The sequence below is a fragment of the Rattus norvegicus genome, chromosome 19, assembly GCF_036323735.1.
Source record: "Rattus norvegicus strain BN/NHsdMcwi chromosome 19, GRCr8, whole genome shotgun sequence".
NCBI classification, from domain to species: domain Eukaryota; kingdom Metazoa; phylum Chordata; class Mammalia; order Rodentia; family Muridae; genus Rattus; species Rattus norvegicus.
In genome coordinates this window covers 49,665,913-49,682,359 of record NC_086037.1, presented here as the reverse complement: position 1 = coordinate 49,682,359, position 16,447 = coordinate 49,665,913, and positions in this window count along the sequence as shown.

The following is a 16,447-nucleotide window of genomic DNA, read 5'->3' as shown; positions in this document are numbered from 1 at the left end:
TAATGATAAGTTGAACAGAAGTGGAGAAGTTTGAGAGTTGGCATTCTTGTTTTATTCTGAATCAAACACCTTTCAGTTTTTCCCCATTGATTATGGCATTGAGGAGATAGATACTTGCCATGGTGATTGGTTCAGGTCTTTCAAGTGATCAGTTCTGACTGAGATACTGCTTCATAATCTGGTTTTAGGTTTGCCTTGGGTAGAGGTTAGGCATGCCAGAAATGTTCTAGCCAGAGGCATGGGTGTATACCAGACCCTCCAATCCAGCCGGATTGAGCTGAGCTGTTAGCAACTATTCCAGTCCCATACCTACTTGCCTGCTGTCCAATCATTCTTCCTACCATGATTATCATGACTTACATCCCCAAAGCTGTAAGCAAGTCCCCATTGTGTGTGTGTGTATGTGTGTGTGTGTGTGTGTGTGTGTGTGTTTTGAGTGAGGGTTTCTCTGTGTATTGCTTGCTGTTCTGAAACTCATTTTGTAGATCAGCTGGCCTTGAACTCATAGAGATCCCCCTGCTTCTATCTCCCAAATGCTGGGACTAAAGTATACTTCTACCTTTTATAAGACCTCAATATAAATGTTTCTTTCCTTTTATAAGCTGCCTCGGCCATTATATTTCATTAGAGAAATAGAATGATAACTGAGATACATACAATAACCTCATTTCTAAAAATCCCCACATTCTTTTTAGTTTATAAAATTTATTATTAGTATTTTTGTGTGTGAGACAAGAACCCACAGCTACCAACTCAGTAGAAGTTGTGTGCAACTGTGAGTTCTTAGCACCCTAACTCCTGAGTTAGGCTCCCCTGAGGCTATGAAGCCGTCATTGTACTCAGTTTTGACACTGGGTGTGGACTTCTTAGACATTTATTATCCTCCTAGGCTCCTGGCACTATATGTGCCAGTGGTAGAAAGAGTAGCAAGTGAGGTCTCAGAACTGCTGTCAGAAATGTTGTTCCATGATTTTAAGGGTACTTTCTTGTTTCCTTGTACTTACTTATCTATCCTAATATCCTAATACAGAGCAGTAGATTGAACATACCCCTGTTTCCTCTGCTAAACAGAAGTTGTATGGCGGTTGCAAATTTTCCTAATCTCTGTGTTCTGTTTTTCCTTTTGATTACAATGTTGTCTTTCTCTCATTTCTTTTCACATATTGTTATAAGCAGTGACAGGAAGCCAAGCAGTTCTCATCACTTCTCTCCCATAACTATCTTGCTAGTCCCAAACTGTGAGCAAATCATGAGTGGGAACATACCTGCCACCAGTGAAAGCCAGGGCTTCCTTCCTTCCTTCCTTCCTTCCTTCCTTCCTTCCTTCCTTCCTTCCTTCCATCCTCGGTCCCTTCCCCTCCCTCCTTCCAAACCTTCCTCTCTTACTTTCTGGTGAGCTAAGCACAAAAGGTACAAAGCTGAATAGCATGACCTCTGCCCCTGTGAGCTGATTTCTTATGGAAGTTAGGATATGAAAATCCTACCTCAGTCTACCTAGTTTTTACAAGAATAGCATATTTCATTGTTTCCTTTTTTATTTAATTTTTAAAACATTTATTTTTTTTCTTTTATTGGATGCTTTTATTGACATTTCAAATGTTAACAGTTTCCCTCCAGAAATCTGCTATACCATCCTTGCTTCCCACCCCCTGCCTCTGTGAGGGTGCTCTCCCACCTACCCATCTACCCATCCACTTTTTCCCACCTCCCCACCCTGACATTTCTTTACACGGAGGCATCAAGCCTTTACAGGACCAAGGGCCTTTCCTCCCATTAATGTTCAACAAGGCCAACCTCTGCTACATATGTGGCTGGAGCCATGGAGCCATACATGTGTACTCTTTGGTTGGTGGTTTAGTCCCTGGGGGCTCTGCAGTGTCTGGTTGGTTTATATTGTTCTTCTTATGGGGTTGCAAAGCACTTCAGCTCCTTCAGTTATTTCTCTAACTCCTAAATTGGGGATCCTATTCTCAGTTCAGTAGTTGACGGTGAGCATCTGCCTCTGTATTTGTCAGGCTTTGGCATAACCTATCAGGAGACAGCTATATCAGGCTCCTGTCAGCAAGCACTTCTTGGCATCAGCAATATTGTCTGGGTTTGGTGGCTATATATGGGATGAATCTCCAGGTGGGGCAGTCTATGGATGGCCTTTCCTTCAGTCTCTGCTCCATACCTTGTCTCCATAATTCCTCCTGTGAGTATTTTTGTTCCCCTTTCTAAGAAGGTCTGAAGCAGCCACACTTTGGTCTTTCTTCTTCTTGAGCTTCATGTAATTGTATATTGAGAAATCCAAGATTTTGGGCTAACATCCTCTTATCAGTTAGTGCATACCATGTATGTTTTTAGTGATCAGATTACTCAGGATGATATTTTCTAGTTCCATCCATTTGCCTAAGAATTTCATGAAGTCATTGTTTTCAATAGTTGACTATCAGTCCATTGTGTAAATGAACAATATTTTCTGTTTTCCTTCTTCTGTTGAAGGACATATGAGTTCTTTCTAGCCTCTGGCTATTACAAATAAGGCTGCTAAGAACATAGTGGAACATGTTATATGTTGCTGTATGTTAGAGCATCTTTTGGGTATATGCCCAAGAGTGGTATAACTGGGTCCTCAGGTATCAACTATGTTCAATTTTCTAAGGAACTGACAGATTTATTGCCAGAGTGGTTGTATCAGCTTGCAATCCCATCAACAATGGAAGAGTGTTCCTCTTTCTCCACATCCTCACCAGCATCTATTGTCACCTGAGTTTTTGATCTTAGCCATTCTGACTGGTATGAGATGGAATCTCAGAGTTGTTTTGATTTGCATTTCCCTGATGACTAAGGATGTTGAAAATTTCTTTAGGTGCTTCTCAGCCATTTGATATTCCTCAGTTGAGAATTCTTTGTTCAGTTCTGTAGCCCATATTTAAAAAGGGTTATTTGATACTCTGGAGTCTAATTTCCTGAGTTCTTTGTATATATTGGATATTAGCCCTCTAATGGATGTAAGATTGGTAAAAATCTTTTCCCAATCTGTTGGTTGCTGTTTTGTCCTATTGACAGTGTCCTTTGCCTTATAGAAGCTTTGCAATTTTATTAAGTCCCATTTGCTGATTCTTGATCTTACAGCATAAGCCATTGGTTCAGGAAAATTCCCCCTGTGTCCATTTGTTTGAGGCTTTTACCCACTTTCTTTTCTATTAGTTTTAGTGGATCTGGTTTTATGTGGAGGTCCTTGATCCCCTTGGACTTGAGTTTTGTAGAAGGTGAGAAGAATGGATCAATTTGCATTCTTCTACATACTGGCCAACACTTAAACCAACACCATTTGCTGAAAATGTTATCTTTTTTTCTACTGGGTGGGAATAACTATTCCTGACTTCAAGCTGTATTACAGACCAATCATAATAAAAAACTGTATGGTTTTGGCACAGAGACAGACAGGTAGATCAATGGAATAGAATTGATGACCCAGAAATGAACCCACACATGTATGTTCACTTGATCTTTGACAAAGAAGCTTAAACTATCCAATTAGAAACCGGGAAAGGGGATAACATTTGACATATCTCTAAAAAAAATCCAATAAAAGAAAAAAATAAAAAATTCAAAAATTAAATAATAAAGAAAACAATGAATTATGTTATTCTTGCGAAAACTAGGTAGACTGAGTTAGGATTTTCATATCCTAACTTCCATAAGAAATCAGCTCACAGGGGCAGAGGCCATGCTATTCAGCTTTGTACCTTTTGTGCTTAGCTCACCAGAAAGTAAGAGAGGAAGGTTTGGAAGGAGGGAGGGGAAGGGACCGAGGATGGAAGGAAGGAAGGAAGGAAGGGAGGAAGGAAGGAAGGAAGGAAGGAAGCCCTGGCTTTCACTGGTGGCAGGTATGTTCCCACTCATGATTTGCTCACAGTTTGGGACTAGCAAGATAGTTATGGGAGAGAAGTGATGAGAACTGCTTGGCTTCCTGTCACTGCTTATAACAATATGTGAAAAGAAATGAGAGAATGACAACATTGTAATCAAAAGGAAAAACAGAATACAGAGATTAGGAAAATTTGCAACCGCCATACAACTTCTGTTTAGCAGAGGAAACAGGGGTATGTTCAATCTACTGCTCTGTATTAGGATATTAGGATAGATAAGTAAGTACAAGGAAACAAGAAAGTACCCTTAAAATCATGGAACAACATTCCTGACAGCAGTTCTGAGACCTCACTTGCTACTCTTTCTACCACTGGCACATATAGTGCCAGGAGCCTAGGAGGATAATAAACGTCTAAGAAGTCCACACCCAGTGTCAAAACTGGGAGGAGTGGGCTCCTGAGTACAATGAAGGCTTCATAGCCTCAGGGGAGCCTAACTCAGGAGTTAGGGTGCTAAGAACTCACAGTCGCACACAACTTCTACTGAGTTGGTAGCTGTGGGTTCTTGTCTCACACACAAAAATAAAAATTATAAATATTTTAAGCCAAAAAGAATATAGGGATTTTTAGATAGGGGTTTATTATATTTATTATAAGTATTTTAGTTATCATTCTATTGCTCTAAAGATCACCATACAGACCTGTGGCACAGGGTCAATTCTGGGCACAGATCATTTCATTGCTTTCTTAAAGCATGTTTTTTGTTGTTGTTGTTTTTGTTTTTGTTTTTACTTTTGGTGCTTAATGGATGACTTAATTGTTAAAGTGTTTGCAATTTAAGTTTGAGTTTAGATTCCTTTAAATTCATAGAAAGTGCTGTGTAGTCACAGAAGTCTTCTTGGAAATCTAGCCACAGAAGGGGATTAGCAGGCTAGTTTGATAGACTGGCCATACTGGTGAGCACTGGATTTGATTGATATACTGGCCATACTGAAGAGTACTGGATATGATCAAGAGAACTTGGCTCAATGAACAAGGAAGATTTCTGACATTAATTATGGACATCCACATGAACATATATTCATGTGCATATGCAAACAACATGTGTACCAAAAATTCATATGCATATGCATACCTCCACGTACATACATGAAAAATAAAAAAGAACCACTTTTTACTTCCTTTGTTCTGCCCTGAGCATCATGCATCTGTCTGAGCCAGTTTCTCCTTGGTTACTGTCATGGTTTGTATATGATTGTCTCAGGGAATGGCACTATTTGGAGGTGTGGCCTTGTTGGAGTAGGTGAGTCACTGTGGGCATGGGCTTTAAGATCCTCATCCTAGCAGCCAGGAAGTCAGTCTTCCATTATCTGCCTGCAGTTAAAGACGTAGAACGCTCAGCTCTTTTTGCACCATTCCTGCCTAGATGCTACCATGAACCTCTGAACCTGTAAGCCAGTCCCAATTAAATGTCCTTACAAGAGTTGCCTTGGTCATGGTGTCTGTTTACAGCAGTAAATCCGAACTAAGACAGTCACTAATCTCATCATCATATTTCTAGTTAAACTTCTATATTTCATAATCCATAGTAGATTATGACTGAACTTTTCAGGATGAAAGGACTACTAGTGGTGCTTTTCTATCATCTTCAACTTCCATATAGAAACAATATCTTTTCAATTAGAAAAGTCATTGAAAAGAAAAAAAAACAGTGATGAATTTCCCTGAAGAGTTCCAGTTATCTTTATTTAGATGTTTGAACTCATACTCAGTTTAACATTGTTTAGAAAATTCCACTCCTCCCATCTCATGAGACATCAATGTGTTATATCACACAGCATTGGGAGGTGACAACTCTCTAAAAAGTACAGGATAGAGGTCACCTGAGCTTGATACGATTTAAGTGAAGTGAGATTGCTGTTCTATCTGAGGGCTTTTCACAGTCCAGAATGCTCAGAGATAGAGAACTAGCTCCAAATGCAACACAAGCCTGTGTGACATGACCCAGTAATCACGTACCCCAAGAGGGGGCTCTGGGTATATTTTGAGAAGCCAGTTGGTATTAATTAATATGACTATTTTTTGTCAGCTGCTTTTGACACCTCATAAAATTATTCATTAGTCCCCACTTCTCTCTCCAGTGTTTGCACCGATTTAACTCCGAATTGTTAAAAACATTGCCACATTTTCATCATAGCTAAATCTTAATCACTAAAGTCAAGAACCTATAAAGTTCAAAGGATATTATATCTGTGCTAAACAATGTTTAATATGCCTCTCACATGCAGCAGACACTCAATATTCTCAATTTTACCTGTTTCTCTTACCTGTAAGCACCCACCTACCTTATGGTGGAATGTTCAGTCTTAATTGGATGGAGTGTTGACAATAGCAGCTGAAGTTGAAATTGCTTTCCTTAAAAACTGACATGCATCCCTACAGTTACTTAGCTGTTTATTTATTTATTTTTTTAAGACTTCACTATTTCTTTGTGTGCTCTGGATTAAACTTCAATTTTAATTATACAAAGAAGTAACGGACTTAATATTTTTTACATGCATGGAACTCAAAACATCTTACAGGAAAACCTCAAAATAACGTGGTACATTAGGTTACAGATGGAACAAGTTAACAGGTTAACTGAGTTGTTCTGCAACTTCGTAGAGAGGAGCAGTATTGTAATGGGGACTCATTGTTTGGCACAGAGGCCGCCTTCATTCTTTTTCTTTTAGATAAAAGGATCCTGGGGCAGAGAGTAGTGAATTGTGAGAAAGGAGTCTGTAAACTAGCCTTTGCATATTAGGGTGGAGAAACATAGTCTTTTATGATTTAATCAGACTTTTCCTTGACACACAGGTCAAACTTGTGGTCCTCTTGAAAGAAGGGAATAGAAGCATGTAGGGGGATTCTTTGTGTCTGTCATCTCACTGCATTATAAAGAAAGACAATGGACTTTGGGTGTGTGATGGTTTGGATATTGAATATTTTCTTTTGGCCCTTTGGTCATCAGGGTAACTCCACAGGAAGATGATGGAGCTTTTAATAGGTGTAGCTCAGTGGAAGAATTTTCAGTTCCTGATAGTGTGGCTTGACGGGAACAGTGGACTGCAATTCTTGTTCCTCTTTTGTTTCTGGCTATGAAGTACATGAGTTTACTTCACCATGTGCCTCTGCACTGATGGACAGCATATCCCAGAGCACAAGTATGGGGCAGAGTGATCATAGACCTGCACCTTGAAAACTCCTGAGTCAAAATAAACCTTCCTTCATCAGCTGATTGCCTTGGTTACCTTCTTATAGGGATGGAGTGCTGGTTAGCAAAGGGATTCAGTGAAGCAGCTTGTAAGGTCAGCCATCCTTTATGGCACTTGGCTATTTGCTCCTTCCTGGTTATATGTCTACTCTCTACAGGGAGTTGCAAATTGAGAGACTCCTCTGAATCTCTGAATGGAGCAAATCACGAGATATGTAGGATGACTGAATTTGAGTGTCCAGATGGGAAAACACCAGTGGAGAGTCAGTCTCTGCCCATGGACATCACACTGCCCATTCTCCTACTAGCCTCTGGCTTATTTATTCTGAATCATTTGTCCTTCCATTACAAATGGAATTAGTTGCTAAAAGCTTTTCAACCTTACTTTAGTTGCTAAAATATGTAACATTGTTTTGGTAATATTTTCTTCCTCTTAGGGTGGATATATAGACACTGGAAATTGAAAGAAGCCTGTGAATAGATGTGAGAAGCATCAGGATGGTGAATCAGGTGGCAGAATGTCTGCAAGCTTCTTGGAGACACAGATGGCATGTAAACTGTTGTGGCAGGGAGTTTCTGCCAGACATCTCATGGACTTTATTACTAAATGTAGGTTCAGTAAACTTTGAGAAACATACTGTGTGTGGAAAATCCTGGAAATATTGAGTGTAAAAATCTTTGTATTTCTTACCTTTCTGCTTACAAAGGGTTTAAAATTTCACTTTTGCTGTTAGACAGCTTTATCTTTCATAAATATTTTAAGGGATCATAAGGAAAAGTGAAGGTCCAATACTTAGTGGCTCCTACTTCTCAGACAAGTTCCTTTGAACTCTTCTTTTTAAAGGCAGAAGTAACATCAAGGACAGTTAAGAAACATAAAATTAATGCAGAAGGCTGGAATAAAATGAGGAGATCCTGTGCCATGAGCTGAGGTCTGAATGAAAAAACATGAAAGTTGAGCCAGGTGCGCTACACAGTACTAATGCATAACAGTTTAGTTTTTATACTGTACAAAACAGCCATAATAAGGGAAAGAGTGTATCTTCAAACTGCATATAGCACAGTGTAGTAAAACCAGGCAACTTTGCAGTGGAAGCAGAGACTTTATGGATCCTTAAAACTATTTCAGTGTTATAGGTCTCAGCTGTAGAACGTTGTAATTGAATATAATCTGTCTTACTTTTTTTCTCTTAAATTGGATATTTATTTGCATTTCAAATGTTATCCTCTTTCCTGGTTTCCCCTCTGCAAACCCCCACTGTACCCCGCTTACCATGCTTCTATGAGGGTGCTCACTTACCTACCCACCTACTCCCACCTCACCACCCTAGCATTTTTCTACAATGGGGCATCAAGCCTTCACAAGACCAAGGGCTTCCCCTCCTATTGATGCCAGATAAGGCCCCTTCAACTCCTTCAGTCCTTCCCCTAACTCCTCTATTGGGGTCCCTGCCATCAGTCCGATAGTTGGCTTCGAGGTTCTGAATATATATTTGTCAGGCTCTGGCAGAGTCTCTCAGGGGACAGCTATATCAGGCTCCTGTCAGCAAGCAATTCTTGATATCATCAATAGTGTCTGGGTTTGCTAACTGCATGTGGGATGGATCTCCAGGTGGGGCAGCCTCTGGATGGCCTTTCCTTCAGTCTCTATTCTACTGTTTGTCCCTGTATTTCCTTTAGACAGGAGCAATTCTGGATTAAAATTTTGGAGATGGGTGGGTGGTCCAATCCCTCAACTGGGGGACCATGCCTAACCTCTGGATATGATCTTCACAGGTTCTCCCTCCCCTTTGTGGGATATTTAAGCTACTATCATCTCCATGGGGTCCTGGGAGGCTCTTGCTTTCTTGGCATTTGGGGCTTTCTGGTTGCAATGCCCACTTCCCATCCCCCATTGCTGTACACCTCTGTCAATTCCCTGACCCTCTGTACATCTCCTCCATCTCCTTCCATACCTGATTCTGTCCCTCTTCCTCCCACTCCTTTCTTATTCTCAAGTCCATCCCACATTATACTTCCCTTGATTATTTTGTTCTCCCCTCTAAGTAGGACTGAAGCATCCACTTTTTGGTCTCCCTTCCTCTTGAGCTTCATGTGGTCTGTGAGTTGTATCATGGGTATTCCAAACTTTCTGTCTAATATCCACTTATCAATGAGTACATACTATGATGTATGTTTTTCTGTGATTGGATTACCTCTCATAGGGTGATATATGCTAGTTCCATCCATTTGCCTGTGAATTTCATGAAGTCATTGTGTCGTTGTAACACATTTTCTGTACACATTCCTCTGTTGAGGGACATCTGGGTTCTTTTCAGTTTCTGGCTATTATAAATACGGCTACTATGAATATAGTGGAGCATGTTTCCTTATTACATGTTGGAGCATCTTTTGGGTATATACCCAGGAGTGGTATATCTGGGTCAGCAAGTAGGACTATGTCCAATTTTCTGAGGAACCACCAGACTGATTTCCAGAGTGGTTGTACCAGCTTGCAATCCCACCAGCAATGGAAGAATGTTCATCTTTCTCTACATCCTCAGCAAAATATGCTGTCACCTGTGTTTTTGATCTTAGTCATTCTGAGCCAAGGAACAGCGGGGACAGGATCCTTTGGATTTTTGTCTGAACCCTGGAGCTGACCCTGTACCACAGCTCTCCACACCCAAATTCTGCCCAGAAAGAGCTAGTCTCCCAGGAGTGCTGACACACAGGCTTACAGGATAAACAAGCCACAGTCAGAGACAGCAAGACCAGTTAACACTAAAGATAAACAGATGGTAAGATGCAAGTGCAAAAGCATAAGCAACAGAAACCAAGACCAGTCGGCATCATCAGAATTCAGTTCCCTCACCACAGCAAGTCCTGGATACACCAACATACCAGAAAAACAAGATTCTGATTTAAAATCACATCTCATGACAGTAGAGTAATTTAAGAAGGACATAAAAGGACAACACAGGAAAACAGGTAGAAGCCCTTAAGAAGAAACACAAAAATCCGTTAAAGAAAACAGAACCAAACAGTAAAGGAATTGAACAAAAACGTCCAGGATCTAAAAAAATGGAGATAGAAACAATAAAGGAATCACAAAGGGATACAACCCTGGAGACAGAAAACCTAGGAAAGAGATCAAGAGTCATAGATGCAAGTATCACCAACAGAATACAAGAGACAGAAGAGAGAATCTTAGGGGCAGAAGATTCCATTGACACAACAGTCAAAGCAAATGCAAAATGCAAAAGGCTCCTAACACAAAACATCTAGGAAATGCAGGACACAATGAGAAGACCATAACTGAGGATAATAGGTGTAGAAGAGAGCAAAGATTCCCAACTTAATGGGCCAGTAAATATCTTCAACAAAATTATAGAAGAAAGCTTCTGTAACCTAACAAAAGAGATTCCCATAAGCATACAAGAAGCCTACAGAACTCCAAATAGATTAGGCCAGAAAAGAACTTCTTCCAGTCATATAATAGTCAAAACACCAAATGAACTAAACAAAAGAATATTAAAAGCAGTAAGGGAAAAAGGTCAAGTAACATATACAGGCAGACCTATTACAATTACACCAGACTTCTAACCAGAGACTATGAAAGCCAGAAGATCCTGGGCAGATGTCATACAGACCCTAAGAGAACAAAAATGCCAGCCCAGTCTACTATATTCAGCAAAACTCTCTATTAACATAGATGGAGAAACCAAGATATTCCATGATAAAACCATATTTACACAATATTTTTCACAAATCCAGTCCTACAAAGGATAATGAATGGAAAACTCCAATACAAGGAGAGAAACTACTCCCTAGAAAATCAAGAAAGTAATCTTTTTGTAACATATCCAAAAGAAAAGAGCCACACAAACTTAATTCCACTTCTAACAACAAAATAATAGGAAACAATAATCACTATCCTTTAATATCTCTTAACATCAATGGACTCAATTCCCCAATAAAAAGACATAAACTAACAGACTGGATTCAAGAGAACCAAATAACCCTATTTAAAAAATGGGAAAGAGAGCTAACACAATTCTTTTTTTTTTTCTGTACCATCGATAACATTGTTTTATTTTTAAATTATTAAGTTGATTCAAGTTAACTCTCTGTTGTTGACAATTTCAGAAATGTTTCAAAACAAATAGTTGATGAATCTATTTTAAGACAAAAGGCTTATTACCACTTGGACATGGGTTTCCTTTTTAAAATAGCATGCCAGATATTAAATGTCATTATGGCATTTTAAAAATAGATTTTCCTCATATGAAAAGGAGAATCTTGTGAAACATGAAAATTCCCGTGTACATTTTTATTGGAAACGTTTTCTTTTTTTTTTTTTTTTACAGCCTCAGATTCATGCTTTTATTGGGGTGTGATTAAGAAAATCATTCATTGGATACAATGGAGGTCATGAGATTTTAAGCCATTCAAATCATCTCCATAATGATTGCCCAGATGCCTATTTGTTTTTTTTTTATATGGCTTTTTTTTTTTTTATTAACTTGAGTATTTCTTATATACATTTCGAGTGTTATTCCCTTTCCCGGTTTCCGGGCAAACATTCCCCCTCCCCCCTCCCCTTCCTTATGGGTGTTCCCCTCCCAACCCTCCCCCCATTGCCGCCCTCCCCCCATAGACTAGTTCACTGGGGGTTCAGTCTTAGCAGGACCCAGGGCTTCCCCTTCCACTGGTGCTTTTACTAGGATATTCATTGCTACCTATGGGGTCAGAGTCCAGGGTCAGTCCATGTATAGTCTTTAGGTAGTGGCTTAGTCCCTGGAAGCTCTGGTTGCTTGGCATTGTTGTACTTTTGGGGTCTCGAGCCCCTTCAAGCTCTTCCAGTTCTTTCTCTGATTCCTTCAACGGGGGACCTATTCTCAGTTCAGTGGTTTGCTGCTGGCATTCGCCTCTATATTTGCTGTAATCTGGCTGTGTCTCTCAGGAGCGATCTACATCCGGCTCCTGTCGGTCTGCACTTCTTTGCGTCATCCATCTTGTCTAATTGGGTGGCTGTATATGTATGGGCCACATGTGGGGCAGGCTCTGAATGGGTGTTCCTTCAGTCTCTGTTTTAATCTTTGCCTCTCCCTTCCCTGCCAAGGGTATTCTTTTTCCTCATTTAAAGAAGGAGTGAAGCATTCAGATTTTGATCATCTGTCTTGAGTTTCGTTTGTTCTAGGGATCTAGGGTAATTCAAGCATTTGGGCTAATAGCCACTTATCAATGAGTGCATACCATGTATGTCTTTCTGTGATTGGGTTAGCTCACTCAGGATGATATTTTCCAGTTCCAACCATTTGCCTACAAATTTCATAAACTCGTTTTTGATAGCTGAGTAATATTCCATTGTGTAGATGTACCACATTTTCTGTATCCATTCCTCTGTTGAAGGGCATCTGGGTTCTTTCCATTTTCTGGCTATTATAAATAAGGCTGCGATGAACATAGTGGAGCACGTGTCTCTTTTATATGTTGAGGCATCTTTTGGGTATATGCCCAAGAGAGGTATAGCTGGATCCTCAGGCAGTTCAATGTCCAATTTTCTGAGGAACCTCCAGACTGATTTCCAGAATGGTTTTACCAGTCTGCAATCCCACCAACAATGGAGGAGTGTTCCTCTTTCTCCACATCCTCGCCAGCATCTGCTGTCACCTGAGTTTTTGATCTTAGCCAATCGCACTGGTGTGAGGTGAAATCTCAGGGTTGTTTTGATTTGCATTTCCCTTATGACTAAAGATGTTGAACATTTCTTTAGGTGTTTCTCAGCCATTCGGCATTCCTCAGCTGTGAATTCTTTGTTTAGAGCTAACACAATTCTTTTTTTTTTTTTTTTTTATTAACTTGAGTATTTCTTATATACATTTCGAGTGTTATTCCCTTTCCCGGTTTCCGGGCAAACATCCCCCTCCCCCCTCCCCTTCCTTATGGGTGTTCCCCTCCCAACCCTCCCCCCATTGCCGCCCTCCCCCCATAGACTAGTTCACTGTGGGTTCAGTCTTAGCAGGACCCAGGGCTTCCCCTTCCACTGGTGCTCTTACTAGGATATTCATTGCTACCTATGGGGTCAGAGTCCAGGGTCAGTCCATGTATAGTCTTTAGGTAGTGACTTAGTCCCTGGAAGCTCTGGTTGCTTGGCATTGTTGTACTTTTGGGGTCTCGAGCCCCTTCAAGCTCTTCCAGTTCTTTCTCTGATTCCTTCAATAGGGGACCTATTCTCAGTTCAGTGGTTTGCTGCTGGCATTCGCCTCTATATTTGCTGTATTCTGGCTGTGTCTCTTAGGAGCGATCTACATCCGGCTCCTGTCGGCCTGCACTTCTTTGCTTCATCCATCTTGTCTAATTGGGTGGCTGTATATGTATGGGCCACATGTGGGGCAGGCTCTGAATGGGTGTTCCTTAAGTCTCTGTTTTAATCTTTGCCTCTCCCTTCCCTGCCAAGGGTATTCTTTTTCCTCATTTAAAGAAGGAGTGAAGCATTCACATTTTGATCATCCGTCTTGAGTTTCGTTTGTTCTAGGAATCTAGGGTAATTCAAGCATTTGGGCTAATAGCCACTTATCAATGAGTGCATACCATGTATGTCTTTCTGTGATTGGGTTAGCTCACTCAGGATGATATTTTCCAGTTCCAACCATTTGCCTACGAATTTCATAAACTCGTTGTTTTTGATAGCTGAGTAATATTCCATTGTGTAGATGTACCACATTTTCTGTATCCATTCCTCTGTTGAAGGGCATCTGGGTTCTTTCCATTTTCTGGCTATTATAAATAAGGCTGCGATGAACATAGTGGAGCACGTGTCTCTTTTATATGTTGAGGCATCTTTTGGGTATATGCCCAAGAGAGGTATAGCTGGATCCTCAGGCAGTTCAATGTCCAGTTTTCTGAGGAACCTCCAGACTGATTTCCAGAATGGTTGTACCAGTCTGCAATCCCACCAACAATGGAGGAGTGTTCCTCTTTCTCCGCATCCTCGCCAGCATCTGCTGTCACCTGAGTTTTTGATCTTAGCCAATAACACAATTCTTAACCAATGAAACTTGAATGGCTGAGAAGCACCTAGAGAAATGTTCCACCTTCTTCATCATCGGGGACATACAAATCAAAACAACCCTGAGATTCCACCTTACACCAGTCAGAATGGCTGTCTTACCTTTTCATATGCAACCTTGCATTTATAGTTTATATGAATCTTCAAAGGGCATCCGGTTTTATCTTTTTATAGTAAAAAGTACATGGGAGGCACAACTGCATTCATACTGTGGTGGTTTGAATGGAAATTGCCCTCATAGTCCCACCAGGACTGGCACTTTTAGGAGATGTGGCCTTGTTGGAGGAAGTGTGTCACTGTGTGTGAGTGTGCATCTAGACACTCAAGCCAGGTCCAGTGTCACTTTCTCTTACTGCTGCCTGTTTATCCGGATGTAGAGCTCCCAGATCCCTTCCAACACCATGTCTGCCTGCATGCTACCATGCTTGCTTCCATGTTCATAATGGACTATTAATCCTCTGAAGTTTAAGACAGCCTATCTCAGTTTGAGTTTTATTGTTGTAAAGAGACAGAATGATCACAACTTTTATGAAGGAAATGTTTAATTGGAGCTAGCTTTCAGTTTTAGAGGTTTATTCTATTATCATCACAGAGGAAAGCATGTTGCTCTACAGGTAGACAAGGTGCTGGAAAGGGAGCTGAGAGCTCTATGTTTGACTCTACAGGCAGCAGGAAGAGACCGTGAGCCACTAGCCTGACTTGAGCATGTTAGGCCTCAAACCAATGACATTCTTCCTTCAATAAAGCTACACCTACTCTAACAAATTATCCCTCCTAATAGTGCCACTCCCTATGGGTCTATGGAGACTATTTTTATTCAAAATACCACACAGCCCCAGTTAAATGATTTTTTTAGAAGAGTTGCTATGGCCATGGTGTTTCTTCACAGCAATAAAAATCCTAAGACAAACACCTTAGTTTCGTTGAATGATTGTATTAATTATTATTCACGGGCTGGAGAGATGGTTCAGCCGTTAAAGGCTAGGCTCACAACCAAAATATTATTCACAGTTATGGAATTCATTATAGTATGTGATCAAATCTATACAATATGTATTGATGAAATATGTATACATATACATGTGCATTATAGTACATTAACAACTCTATACAATTTGTATTGACAATGTGTGGTGGTTTGTATATGCCTGGGCCAGGGAATGGTACTATTTGGAGGTGTGGGCTTGTTGGAGTAGGTGTGCCACTGTGGGTGTGGGCTTTAAGACCCTACTCCTAGCTGTTTGGAATTGTAGCAGCCTTCAGATGCAGAAGTAGAACTCTCAGCCCTTCTTGCACCATGCCTGCCTAGATGATGTGATGTTCTTGCCTTGATGATAATGGACTGAACCTCTGAATCTGCAAGCCAGCTACAATTAAATGTTGTCCTTATGAGTTACCTTGGTCATGGTGTCTCTTCACAGTAGTAAAACCCTAATTAAAACAAAATGTATAGCTTTTTTAAACTTAAACTATTGAGTAACAAATAGAAGTTGTGCCTATTTATGAGGTTCAGTATTGTATTCAATATGCATATGCAGTGTATTGATTCAGATAGGGCAATAGTTCTTAATCCTTACCATAACTTTGTGTTTGTAGCTTTGGGCTCCTCTCATTTAATTATTTCTGAAAGATGTAGTGGATTATAGGGTTATTGTGTTTAAGGTTAGGGTTAGGGTTAGGGTTAGGGTTAAGGTGCCCACACATGATGGAGAATGGAGAGTACTTGCCTTTGTGTCTGACTTTGCACTCAATGTGATGTTCTTTAGTTTCATCCACTTTGCACTATAATAGAGTTTCATTTAATTTAAGAGCCAGATAATATTCTATTAGGCGGATACCATTTTTAATTTCTGTGCTCCTGTGCTCGGCAGCACTGTCAATTCCATATTTAGCTATTACCATCCAGTGGCCATCTAGATGAAGAGCTTTATTTAAAGATGAAAATTATCATCGGGTGGTAAATGACATGCTGAAGAGAAAACAACTCAACTCTGCTCCACCAAGAGTCTCAAAGAGAGCTATACTGGAGATTCATTTTGTTCTTCAATAGCATACCGAATTACAAACAAGAAGACGGAAAAAAAAGAAAGAGTATGAGTGTATTATGCTAGAACCAGAGCCTTAGGAAAAGAGTATTTGGTGGAATAAAGGCAAAATATATCCCAGTCTTCAGTGAACTAATTTCCATTGGTCTGAGAGTAATCAGAGCCAGGGCCAGTAAAGAAGACTGAATCAGGTGTGGGCATACTCTGGTGAGTTTTAGGGACGTAGTGAACAGAGACT